Below are 14596 nucleotides of genomic sequence, written 5' to 3'. Positions count from 1 at the left end.
CAGTTAAAACTTGATGAAGTGCCCTTCAGGGTGCCCTGTTATTTTTGCAACTAAACCCTCAATCATCCTGAGTCTACCTGTTGCCCATAAAGTCTGAATAATTTAGCTTTCAGACCGCGACACGGCTCCGGATAAGTGGATGAAAATGAATGGATGGATGTTTTCAGACACAATCCTCTTTTAGTTAATTGTTTCATTTGTTTCAAGGAAAGAGGTAAAAAAAAAAAAAAAATTCCAACTTTATGAGTGACAGTGTATCTTATGTAATGTGGATATTCAAACTGTGTTCGGTTGTTCCGTATCTTACTATATTGTACCATACCAAAAATTAAGTCTACCAGCATATATAATAATTTCTTTATTTTTATGTCTTGCACTGTCCAATTATTTTATCTGTAAATTTGTTCAAAATGCCTAAAATTTCCTAAAATAACCACAAGCTGTTTTCATAAGTGGCATGTAGTTATTCCTATGAAAGGTAATGCACTGAAGTACTTCGGTACGTAAGTACTTTTTTAAAAGCCTGACCCGTTCTTTTATCCAAATCTTAAACAGGTGTACATCTATATTGCCACCACCCCATTATCCTAAACTGTGATTGGCTATCTTCCAGTCAGAGGCTAATTTATTTTTAATTTAGTAATCAAGGACTTAAAAAAATTAAAGCTATGTATTACATTAGTAAAATATATTCTGATCTCTAATACCACACTGTGTTTATTATGTAAGCAAAGTTTTATTTTTCTCAAGGTGGGGCTCATTTAACTACCTAATATGCTGTTATGAGTTGTAATAACATTTTAAAAAAAGAAAAAGTCTAATCACTTTAAATGTATCATGGTGTTAAATCTTGACCTGAAAAATAACTAAAGCTGTCAGCTAAATGTAGTGGAGTAAAAAGTTAGTAAGTATAAAGTTACATAAAATGGAAAAATTCTAAGGTAGAGTGGTGGAACTGTATTCAGATCCCTTCAGATACTGATACCACACTATATGCTCAAGGTCATTTTAACTACTTAGTATACTAATACAAGGTTAAAAAAAGACTAATGACTTTATTTTGATCATGTTTTTTATGTTAATTCTTGACCTGAAAAGTAACTAAAGCTATAGGTACAATATTTGCCTCAAATGTTGTGGAGTAGAAGTAAAGCTACATAAAAGGGAAATACTCATGTAGTATAACTATCTCAAAATTGTACAGTACAGTACTAGAGTAAATGTACTTAGTTACATTCCACCAGTGGTAAGGTGCTACTGTTTAGCTGCTGCTTTTAAATGACTGATAGAAACTTTAGCATACTATAATGTTAATATTTAAAGCTGATACTGTTTGAGTCGGGCATATGTTAATGGTTAATTTATGTTATTCCGATGTGTATTTACATACTCCATGCCATCCCTGTATAAATCAGTGTCCCACTTGGGCCGACCCAATCAAAACAGTCACTGCAGTATCCTAACTTCACCTTCATGTGTTTAAAACAGTGACAGTTGAACCACCTTGCATACATTTTAGTAAGAAACCACACAAACCCATTCATGAAAATACATTACACACTGCCAGGAAAATAAAGAATGAAAAAACATCAAAGAGGTTGTTTTCTATTTTTATATTGAAACTTCCACCAGGAGGCTAAAACTTGCAGAGAAAATATCACTTCAGCGTCTATCCTTATATCCATCCTTGTAAACAAGTTACAGCTCTGCTCATAAGGACTTTATTGGAAGGTTTATATTGTTTATAGGCATAATGCAACAGCAATGAATGAAAGGAATTACTAAACACAGTTTTTAAACAAGACAATTTATTTTAGGTATGTGAAGAGATAATTGACCCCTCTTGGCATCTTTTGGAATATAACTGGTGTTTCTGGATGGTGTATAAAGACAGTTTGGGTTTATTTTAGAAAATTCCCTGATAAAAAGCAGGATACTAAGACAACATTTAGTCTTGATTGTTCGTGGAAGCGTGGAATGCTAAACATCCTGGACGGAGTTCAAAGTATTTGGTACCAGCTGTGTATATATACAGAGCGAAGGAGGAAATAAATAACATGAGCACAACAGCTTTTTGACAGTCAATGCAGACATTTTTGCCGGGTGATTTAATATACAGGTGTTCATATTATTGTGTCCATCGCCTGTCTTCTTGCACATTCTGTGTGTGTGTGGCTGCACGACGCTGTGTGTGCACGCTGGTCTGTGTGTCTCACCTTGACTTCAGTGTGAATGCGGCGTACTAGCAGAGGACACTGGGACACAGAGCCCAGCTGGGGAGGGAGATGAAGCACAGCTGGGGATAATTAAACCCAGCACTGTCTCCATGAAGGGGCCGAGCAGCAGCCAGGCTGGTCTGGTGTCCCCCAGACAGAGCAGCTTGGATTGGGGCTGACTCCACCGCAGTCTCCCTCTGCTGTGTTCCCAGATCAGAGGGAAAAAGGCACAAATCTGACAGCGACTCAGCAGTGGAAATGTGTCTGGATAAAAACCCAAAGACACAGCTTGACTTTGTTGTTATTTCCCAAAATGAACAATATTTTGTGATGTCACTCTTCCCCTCTCATCTGTGCATTGCGGTGATAGACAACGTAGCTACGAGTGGTGGCGTCTGAAAAGATAATTGGCCAGAGCACTGATAACACGGAGGTGAACTGTAACAGACCTGGCCAACTTTATCAGCTCTAAATGTGCCTTGGCTCTGTATGAAGCGTGGAAGCTGGCCATATCACAGCCAGGGCTTGCCCGCATCAAGCTGGGGCTGGGGGTTGTCTAATTTGAGGAATGCTTTTTCCTGTTTCTCCTCCACACGGCTGATTAATTTACAATGGCAGCGCTCTCTGTCTCTGCCGGCCCGGTTATGTATCATTGGAAATGAAACGGTTTACTTTGGATGTTGTGTTAGAAAAGTGAAACCCTCTCCAGATCGCCCAAATATCTTTTTAAAAACCCTCTGCAGCATGCCAACTCAAACAGCTTTAGATTGAATGAATTGACCTGTCCTACATTTAAAATGCCTGTACTTGGTGCGATGATAAAACGCCACTTTCCAAGAACCGTCAAACTCCTCGCTGCTGCCAAAGCTGCCGAGGTGAATGACCTAGCGCGCAAAAATTGCAGTGTGATTAATCAGGGAAGGCTTGGGAGGTGCGTGCTGCTGGCTGTGCTGTGCTATCACCACTGTTTTCACTTCCCACTGTTTGTTAGAATAAGTTAGACCGCTGAACGGAACCATTTGATCACAAAGGCATTGAGTTGGCTCATTAATGATGCCGTTAATGGCGTCCTCCATCATTCTGGAATCACTATGTTGTTGCACAAGCAGTCAATACAGCAGGCATTTCACTGCCTTTATTAAGTTACACTTTACTGGTCTGTAAAATTTGACTGCAGACATTTTATTTGCCACTTCTTGATGGCTATGCTTGAAATATGGACAGTGTGGAGCATGTAGGTGCATCTTTCTCACTCCTCAGCGTGAGCTTATCTTACATTTGCTGGGTTATAAATAACGCCTCCCTGTCGTCTCTCCTTCTCCCACTGTTTGCCTACGTCACTGCAACCTTCACCTACATGCAACTTTGTCGCCTTCGCCATAAAAAAGAATCGAACAAAGGCCGGTGGGGGACCATTAGCTGTGGTTAGGTCAGTTATTCTTCTGATCAGAGCCTTGACGGTTAGTCTGAGAATGTGCAATATGTCTTCATTACAGAAATCATTATAATGTATTCCTCAGTAGTGGAGAGCCAGCTCGCACCAGTTGTAAGTGAACAGCTACAGGATTTTTGATTAAATCCCAAGGTGCAGACTTAGATGAAATGAGCCTCATTGGCAGTGATATTACCATTTATTGCCTGAGCTTTCACAAGGAATGGTAGTCTAACAAAGCAAAGCTGCTTTTCCCATTCGATTTCCATGACAAGCACGGAGCTCCTAGTCAGTAGCTTTGGTTAAACAACACAAAGACACACAGAGGCACGTGTGCACGCCATGATCAGTCAGACATGAGTTGCAAAATAGACTCTGGATGCATTATCAAGCGGATTAGGAGCATAACTGATAAACCCTGTAAGCAGAGCAGCTCACAAACAACTCATCTGTTTGTTCATTTGGCCTCCATATTTACTCCAGTCTCTGTAACCAACAGAGAATGAGAATGACACTCATTTCATATCAGGTAACTATAGAGATTAGCAAACATACCCTCCCGCTTCGGTTGCCATCACAGCACTGATAACGGTGCTCCCCGCCTCGCCTCTACACAAACCAAACATTTCAATTTCAGTGCATCTTCATGTCCGTGTGAGCATCATTAAACCGAGGCCTAATAAATGCAGCTAACTATGATGGATGACTGAACAACTTCATAGTCTTCTCCCTGCCTCGTTGGAGATAAGTTGTTTCTGCAATGCTTCATGCATTGTGACGTCTCCTCTGGGTGCTTGCAAGGGGAGGAAACTCACTCCACCCCTCGAATCCATCAGGCTTTAGAGGGGGGCTCTGTACAGCTTGTTAGAGTAACACGTATGACCATGTAGGAGCCCTAATGAGCGGGGAGCTAGCCGGGAGAACCGTGTCTGGACGACAGAGAACATAAATCTCCTGTCCTGCTCTGCGCCCTGGGGACTGCACAAACACCAAAATTGTGTGAGTCGGCGTGAATCTACAGGACGTGTGTGCGTGCGTGCATGTGAACACACACATAATGCAGATGACTATAGCAGTATCCTCCTGGGAGTCTCATCTACTATAGTTGAAAGAAGCAGGTTGTTTGAATTATGATCTAACAATAGTGTTCCGCTCCCACTCTATAAATGAATCCAATACTGGCATATCTATCATTACCACAGGACTTGCACTCAGCTTGCTTCTTTTTATTTGGAACGAGTTTTAGAAATCAATCCAGGCATACTCTGCTTTGCAGAAACCACCCTGCAGGTTATGATAATTCCTCTCTGTTTTCCCCTGTACATAAACAGTCTGTGGCATTGATCAGGTTTAGTGCGTCTCACTGGCTTCCTTCCTGCTTCCTCAGAGATCTCTGTTTGCTCTGCTTATCAGCAGTACCTGGATGATATAGAGTAACATACAGGCTGGTTGTCTTTTTCCTCGAGACATGCTTTCCTTCACCTTGCAGTGCAGCTGACTGCAACGTGAGGTGTGTAATGAAGGTTTGAAACTCCATTAAAGTATTGATTTGTGGGTAAAGTTTACCTCTTTTACTGTGGGATACGAGCTTGTGCAGAGCTTTAAATAAAACTGCGTGTTCATGTCTGGGCGTCTGCATTACAGAGAGGGAAAGAGAGAGAGAGAGAGAGAGAGAGAGAGAGAGAGAGAGAGAGAGGAAGAGAGGTATGGACAGTGTGCATGCCACAGGAATGTGTACTAGAGTGTGCGTGAGAGAGAGAGACAGTGCATGTGTGAGTTATATAGCCCCGGGGAGCTGCTATGGTCATATTTTAATAACTCACAGTATGTTGGATTATGTACTGTGGGCTTGTAATATCACACCGTCAGGGCAAAGCCCTAACAGATTCTCTGTTAGCTGGCCCTTAGCAGAAAAAAAAACACATATCAGGGGACTCGCCAAAACATTGTTTTCAGTTCTGCAGCACTTGTGAAAATGTGAGCTCCCACATGATTCCAGTTCAAAGGTATGCCTTCGCCGTTTTGTCTGCCTCAGCACGCAGCGCTCTCTCTCTCGGCCACAATGAACAGAGCTCCAGGTTTAATAGGCCTTAAGTAGCGCACCCCCTTTGCTGCCTTTGAAGAGCAAACACTCTCTGGCTCGCGCACACACTCATATATATACTCACACATTGCTGTGTGAGCAATAAAAAACAGTGGAACAGTGGCTAGTTCTCTCTCTGACACATCAAAAGGAGAGCTGAGGGGAGTAATGTGTGGAATGATGTGTGTGTAGACCAAGGCCGGGATGCCATTCATGGTTGTAGTGTTGTGGTTTTAACTGCCGGAGGAGGCTTTAAGGCTGTGGCTGGCAACTTCTATACAGTAGTGTTAGCACACAGTCTGCTCAAATCTCAAGTGCTGCTTGTGTATTAAAAAAGATTTGCTTCATTGTCTTTTTCTTTTTTACCTGAACAAAGAACAGAGAATATAACTATATGACAGCCATGAGCTTGAGAGAATTGCAGCAATATCACTTCAAGTATCTCACTTTATAAAGCAATAAAGACCGAAAACTCTCAGTGTTCCGACGGCCCGCTGGCGGGCCTGGACGACTTTATTCTTTCAGAAGATGTAGTTAATGCTACAGTGAAGGTATGATATGAAACTAACCTAAGGAATCCGTCGGTACCAACCATGTTGTGGTATCTTATGGGGAAGGGGGTGAAATAATGCTGCAAAGTTGTGCTAAATTTATATTTCTAAGAGATAAGAGAAATTGACATTTTCTAAGGGGTCCCTTGACCTCTGACCTCAAGAAATATGAATGAAAATTTATTCTATGGGTACTCAAGAGTCTCTCCTTTACAGACATTCCCACGTTATGCTAATACAACACAGTTTGGGGCAGAAACCATGCAGTTTTCTCATGCATTATTCATTTGTTATTTTTGCCTATTGTCTTTTAACATTTGCATTCTGGGGTTTCTAAAGTGTCTTGGGATTGCTAAAATTGGCTATGACTGGAAAGCTGAGTCTCATGTGGATTCAATGAGCTTAATTGTATTCATGTGTGATGATTAGTCCCCAAAGTAGTCATTTCATTGTAGTGAGACAATTTTTTTTACTTGACCCCACTGCTGTGACCTCTAGGATAATCACAGCCTAATAAAACTTTACAACCATAAACTAGAGACCTAGAGCATTAAGAGGATGTATGGATTTCCTACTATATTGGCAATAAGAGGGTTACTCAGCAGTTTACAGAACAGAAGTGCTTTCCAACCAACCACTGAATAATGCAATTCTTGCAGAAATCTCCAAAATATTGAAAGTTTTTAATATAAAATCACAGCATGGGTTTTTCTATGATGTTCTTTAAGGTCTTGGTGTCTTAATGTGACATTTTAAAGGGATTTTTAATCATTTTTTATCAATTCTTAAGTTTTAAAATGTGGGAAAATTTAGCACCAGATCTGTTTAACAAACCAAAAATTGCTCCTGATACATAATTGACCATGGAAATGGCCTTCATATACTTATATAATAATATTCTGAACTCTTATATATTTTAACTTTTTGAATTATTAATGAATTATTTAATTTATTTATGTCGAGAACAGCTTTACACATAGTTCAGCTGCATCTTAAATGAACCATTAGGTTCCCAGCGTTATGATGATGTACACCACTTCTATGATGCATCTTCTGTTAACCTGCTATCTCCCCCTAAAGACCCTCTGTCCTATCTATCCTCCACCCCCGTTTTCTAGAAAGGGGCGCACTATGTTTAGGGGATAAACTGCATTGAGAAACATGCTGTTTTTGAGAGACAGAAAGTGAAACTGAACTGACTGCACACACAGCATGGGTGCATCTGTGTGGGTGTGTGCTTGCATGTAAGCACATATGCATGTTCACGTGTCTGACTGTGAGCTATCGTATAACTCAGGCACTGAAGGAGAAAGGGGAAAGTTACAATTAGCCTGCCGCCGAGAGCGTAGCCTCATCCTATAAGGCATGTTTACGCTTTAGTCATGCAGTAATTACATATGTCGTCTTTTGTTTTCTATACCCCATAAAGTGGGGAACATCATGAGGGAAAAGGCAAATTAGAAAGAAAGAAAAAAGATACAACATAGTGCTTTGTGTCTTCAAGCTCATTTAGGCCCCGGAGAATGTGTATAGGGTTTGAAATGGAGAAGAGGAGGGGAAAAGTGGACTGTTAAGAGGGACTTTGCCTCTCCAGATGGGAAACTTCTGTTAAGCTGTAATGAGAATGCATAATGACGCAAACAAGCTTGATGGAGCTAGACATTCAGGAATACAAAACCAAAAAAACGATTACAACATTTTTATTTTTTCCCCGCTTTATCCTCCATGATATCCAGTCTGAGGCTTAAGTAGAAGAGAAATGTCTTCATTAAATGTTTAAGGGTTTCATTTCTTCTTCATTTTTCTATTTTCTTCCAGCCATACCCAACAGGGAGGGACGTTGAAAAGGCAAGTACAAATGATGGAAAAACAAAGAATAAGAGTGACTGCTCCTAATGGGACTGTTTTCAGCAGCTGCATTAACAAGCCTGTTTGATTTCCGTCTCCTAAGTGAAGTCGTCAGCCCATGCGTCCAGCCGGCTATGTTTAGGATGTCTAAAAGAGTTGTGTTTTCTGGCACCGGCTGATAATAAACGCTAAAGGGGGGGGTGACCTTACGTGTCTTTCCCCTCGTGTTGCTCCACGGTCATTCTCAAAACAGACCCAGAAATTCTCAGGTCAAGAATCCATCAGCGGGGATTTTTTACAATAACATTTCCATACTGGCTCTGCGAGAAAAAGGCCCGAGGGAATGATTGGGAACCGCCTCTGGTTGCGGTGAACTCCTCTCAAAACACCATAAAGCACCAACATTTTTATTTTCAATTGAATCTCTGGTGTGTTAAATAAGGTTAAAATACTTGTACCTCTCTGAGTGGGGTTCTTTGCATATGCAAATGTGAGAATTGTCTGCTTTCATTTCCATAACGTGAATCATGAATGCGCTTTAGATTTGCTCGGTTGATCCTCGGCTATGCTCGGAGACAAAATCCATATTTGGCACTGTAAAAATGCACAAAGATCAGCGTTTTGTCAGGAATGCCACATGAATTACACACACGCACGCACACACAGTGGAGACACATATATGCACGAGCACTCTTCTTAGACCAGTGTGTTGTGAAAGAGTCTTATGATTGTGAATTACTTTACCATGACTGTTTTGATGAAAATGTATTGCCTTGTCCTTGGAAATGTGGCACAGCAGTCGATATGGCTCTCAGTAATACTCTCCACTGTGAAGGCTACAGACTAAAGACGCTCTTCGACTGTTGAAACAATAGAAGGGGGGCATTCTTTTGCCGAGTCTGCATTATTGGATTTGGATTGTAACATGGTAGTATCAAGTTAGGAGCAGAAGAGCCTGTGAATATCACATTGGAATCACAATAGACAAGGGCCGATTGTTATTGCACCGCACTTCCATTAATAATTCAATCATTTGACCCGTGACATGATTTCCCGTAAAACAATCTGATCCTCTGAGAGCTGGTGGAGATATTTGAAATCTATGGGTGTGTGTGGTATGTGTGTCTGTTTTGACCTTCCCAGTATGACACAGAACCGATGCCTGAGGCTACAACTACAAGTATAATATTTAGAGGAGAGGAGAGAGGAGAGGGGAGACAAGATATCAGAAAGTGTGTGTACCACAGCTGAAGTGTGCTGCAGCATTTCCCGAACTAAAAGATGTGCATGCCCCAAGGGTGCTCCAATAAGCACGCCACAGAAATGGAAGGCCTTACACAAACTATGCACTTAAAAACTGAGCAGCACTCTGGAAGTACAAGCAGAAAATCAGAGCAATGTATGCAGAGTGCATTAAATCTAAAAACAGCATGTGAGAGAGTGGAAACAAAGTCGGTAATATCATAATGCATTGTTTTAAGGATCAGTACTGACAGAGTAAATGTTGCTGTTCCAGGTTTGGCCCGCTGCAACACAAACACACACACACACATGCAGACTTAGATGAATGGAGGGATGAACACACAGTTGCACGTACAAACAAAATACGCACACAGGGAGGAAAAAAAAAAGCAGGGGTGCCATCTATCAGGCTGCAGACGGGAGCCTTGGAAGGGGAAATCTGTCCTGTGATGGCTGTAAATGAGGGCTGTGGCGGCGCTGTCACATTGCGTTTGGCTGGGACACAGGAGCTACGAGGGGCTACGAGGGGCGACGAGGGGCGGAGGGCATGGATGCTGTGTACAGATAGAATGAACTTGGGAGATGGCTGGAGCATGGGCAGACACTGTGGTTCTGTCACAGCTTGTGGTGTTGTCCTGCTGCTGCAAAAAATAACAAAAAAAGGAAAAAGGAGGAAGCAGCGAGAGAGAGAGAGGAGAAGTAAATTGAGTGCAGAGAATAGTGAGGAAGAGGCAAAGGCAATGATCAAGACAGAAAAACAGAAGGAGAATGAGAGACAGAGAAGGGCCGGGAATGCATAAGAAGCCCCGCAAGAAAAAGCTAATCGCTGCCGGATAGGCGAGGCAATACCGGTGTTATACCAGAAGAATATTTACTCTAATTAGAGCCAGCTAATGTGTCTCCAGGTATATAAAGACTGCAGGCACTTTCCTGAGAATAATTAGAAGCACAGAGCATGCATTGTCCAGGAGAGTGGCGCAGAGCTCCCTTTGTACATCATTAACAGTTCACTGACAACAAAAGCGGAGTTAATAGAATGTAATGTGGTCTCCTCACCCATCCGTTTGTTCAAATGGTCATTAGGGTAATGCAGAATAATACCTTCCTTCTGTGCTTCAAACCAAAATGACTCCTCCCACCTCCCATGTGCCCCCTTTTTTGCTGAAGTCCTGCCTCCATTTTTTTCTCTCTCCCCCTTTCTTTCTTTCTTTCTTTCTCCAGCCTCTCTACCTCCACATCAACATGATAAACATGATTTCATGGCGCGTTACAATCATCAGTCTTCATAAAATACACCAAATCCTCTATAAAAGAATTAATTCTGCTTTTGGAGAGACAGAGCCAAACGTATAGATTTACAATTCCACACTCGAGTTTCCCACCATGTTTTAATGCATCATAAACACTTGGTGTTTTTTGGTCTCTGTTCCAATAAAAACAGAGAGCGCGGGGGTGTAATATCTGGAGCTGGGGGAAATTAAAGCTGAAGTTCCTCTCCTCCTCAGTGCACTCCCTGCACACACACACACACACACACACACACACACACACACACACGGTTAATCAGCAGCCCAGAGAGAAATCTAAGACCACATCTACACCCAGTGGAGGGAACCTGATACAACCACATCTTTACCCCCCTTCTTCCCACATTCCCCTCTTTCTCTTAATCATCAACACACACACACACACACACACACACACACACACACACACTCCTGCTGATAAATTAGACGCAAGGTTCAGTATGATTAACTAAAGTTAATGAAGACTGAAAGTGATCTCAAACAAGGTAACCATAGAAGGGAAGTCTTTGAAACCATGTAGAGTACATTAGAAAAGCAGTGGACATTTTTTTTTCCATTTCTGCTTCTGCTGCTATTTCCAAAAGTCCTTTCAGTGTGCGGTGACAAACATAACCCTTCTGACTGGTGGAAAAATAAATCATACTTTCAAGTGAAGACAAATGCCTTATCCGTTGGGAGTAGCCTCAGGCTATAGTCATAATGGCCTCTCTCTCTCCTTCTTCATGCCTCCCCCTCGCTCTCTTTCCTTCTTTTTGTCTCAAAGCTGGGAGTTTCCCTGAACTAGTTTAAATGTCCACCCAAACCAGCCTTACGCAGCAGAAAGCTAGCTCGGGGCAGATTAGGAGCAAGGTGGATATTCCTTTTTTTTAAGACTTATATTTACGGTGAACCCCTGAGGCAAAACTGCTGCTTGGCTGCAATTTTTAAACCAACAAGAAGGAAAAAACACCTCATCAGGCACATGTTTGACTATCAAAACATGATTAAACTCAACGCATGGCACAGGGTCGTTACTCATGTCTGATCTCGTGTCGTGGCCGTAAAATCGTGGATTTCCTAACCCTCCGTGTGTGTGCTCGGGTCCCGGCTCGGGGCTTGGCTCGGCTCGGTGCAGGCCAGCTGCAGAAGTCTGTCTCCTCTCCTCTCTCCCCTCCTCTGCTCTCAGTGCTATCAGGTTGCTTCTCCTCCTCCTCCAGCCCATTACACAGGCCTCTTTATGCTGCGCTAAAAGCTGCTCATGTTCAAACACTCCTGGGAAAAGCTCCTTAAAACACGTCAGGAAGAGAGGCCCTGTCTGGTAAAATATTAATAGGAAGTTAATTGGTTGTTAATGGACTGGTGCTTGGGTAGGAATCGCCCTCCATTAGATAGGCCACAGAAACAACCCATTCAGGGGTGTCATCTTACCACCTCCACAATCTAATTGTTTTCCGGTCACTGTAGCCGTGAGTTGCGGTAACCTGGTGTTTAAGACATTATTGCTGGAGTTTTATGTAAGGTCCTGCAAGAAGACCCTTTGCAACCACATTTCCATGTGAGCTCAGTATTGTGGGTGTTCGGCATGGGCGGATTATGAGACAATAAGCCTCTGGGCACAGATATGCAAAAGGCCCCACCAACTCTCCTGCAGAGGAGCATGACACATCGACTTTAGAGATGTTTCGCCTTTTTTATTTTAAATTGCTTTGTGTCTCTTTGTAATTTCTTTTATAGCTTGTAGTTATTTTTTGTCTGTGGTTACTTGTCACTCTTTGCAGTTTGTAATTTTGCATCTCTTTGTAGTTGCTTTGTGTTTCTTTGTGGTTATTTTTAGAGCCCGGCTGATATGGGATTTTTTTTAAACCTGAGACAGATTTTAGAGGGGAAACATTCACAAATTTCTGATCTGACAGCTGATGTATAGTAATTATTTGAGCCAGAATGGAAGCAGACCTTCTCTATGTTTACTGTGCACTGATTTAGCATCATGTGTCTATCCAAAGGTGCTCAGGAGGTTGCTCTCTAAAGTAAATATCTTTATAATAGAAAAAAGTTCCACTTAAATAATAATAATAATAATTAAAAAAAGAAAAACTATAAAAACAAGGTGATTTTTGCTTGTAATGAGTAGAAATAAAAATATAAATTAAATTCCAATGGAGCAAGTAAGAATTTGCTGTTTATTACGTGCAATTAGATATTTTGACAAGAAATTAGACATACTTGGTAAGATTTTGCTTTTTGCAGTGTATCAAAGAATAATTAACATTTTTATTATTATATAACTATTAACCCTCGTCTTATGTTCCAGGTCAAATTGACTTATTTCAAAGTTTCAAAATCCCCAAAAAATAGTTAAAAGTATTTTTTCATTAAAAAAAAAAAATGTAAAAAATGTAAAATATATTTTTTTTTAAATCAGCATCATGTAAACTATTGTATTATATATATATAAAAGTATTTCCAATGTAGATAAAAGTTTTAAATGCAATTTTTATGAAAAAAGTGTGAATTGTCCTCACTGAACCATGATCTGTGAGAGGTAACACAGGTGCACTAAATATTGATTGAAACGGTTAGTAATGGAGTTATTAATAAAATATATTAACAATGTTTATTGCGTTTTTTTAGTTTCTGACAATTTTGGATAATTAAACATGCCTCGGGTTCTTGCTGTTCCTGAATGAACAAACATCACAGGAAGGTTAATATTTACAATTGAAAACTGAGAAAATAAAAAACAAATAGAGATAGAATTGATAGTTAAATATACTACAGTACTATATTCAGTATCAGTTAATGGCTGACCATTTAAATAAATAAATAAATAACAACAACAAAAAAAGAAATTCTAAATCACCCAGTATTGTATAATATGTTCTGTAAAAATATGTAAGTAACATGTTTTTTCCCCATTTTAAAGTCATTTTGTGCCTCTTTGTAGTTGTATTGTGTTTCTTCGTTGTCATTTTGAGTCTCTTTGCATCTGTTTTTGTAGTTGATTTTGTCTCATTGTCTTTTTTGTCTCTTTCCTCCTGGTTGCGTGTCTCTCTGAGTGACATTTTGCAGGTGAAGGCCACGACGAGGCCCCTAACACATCGGCCCCTGTGCCTGTGTTCAGTAATCCATCTGTGCTGTTCTGGTGCTTCTGGTAACCATCACGTTTTCACAACCTCCACGTTGTTGTTTTCTTTTGTCTCATCTTCTTCTATTGTATTCGGAGTCACATTGAACTCTTTCCTCCCGTTAATCTTTTTCCACATAAGGAAATAGTTTCAACTTTTGTTGTTTGTGGCCAGTGTGTTTGTGCTTTCTGTGGTTGCCGTTACCCAACAGGAAAAACCCTCTTCTGCTAGAGTAGGCATGTAATATTGATGCAGAGCAGACTCTGAGAAAACACAGAAATCAAATGGAATCCAAACTAAGTTCAAATGTCGACATCAACACATACATTTTTGATCATTGCAAACCTACGAGACGCCATTCCTTTTAAGGGGAAGCCACAGGGGCATGTGTAGCAGGGAATATATTTAGAAATAAGTGATATTTCAGCATGTCTTTCAATTCCAACTTCGTTCAGCTTCAATTCATTTATGAGAGGGACAAATACTTGTTGAAAGAGGTTGTTCAGGAAATGGGAGTTAAAATGGCGGTAGAGGTTTCCCAGGCAGACTGCTTTTTACAGTTAGGGCTTTTAAATGCATGTATAAATAAACTGGCTCTCAGAGATATGTCATTTTCTCTTTAGCCCTACAGACAGTTGTAAATATTGTAAAGAAAGCGTATTTTTTCTTAGAATTTACAATTTTCTATGAATAAAAAAGCATTCTGATTGGTTATATTATTCTACGATGATGAAATGAAGCATTTACTTCCAAATTATCTACCAAGTTTTCACTATTTAACCCAATTATGCTTCTGATTCGAATGCTTCTTTA

This window comes from Centropristis striata, chromosome 12 (assembly GCF_030273125.1).
Source record: "Centropristis striata isolate RG_2023a ecotype Rhode Island chromosome 12, C.striata_1.0, whole genome shotgun sequence".
Lineage (NCBI taxonomy): Eukaryota > Metazoa > Chordata > Actinopteri > Perciformes > Serranidae > Centropristis > Centropristis striata.
Note: the sequence above shows the minus strand (reverse complement) of the source record.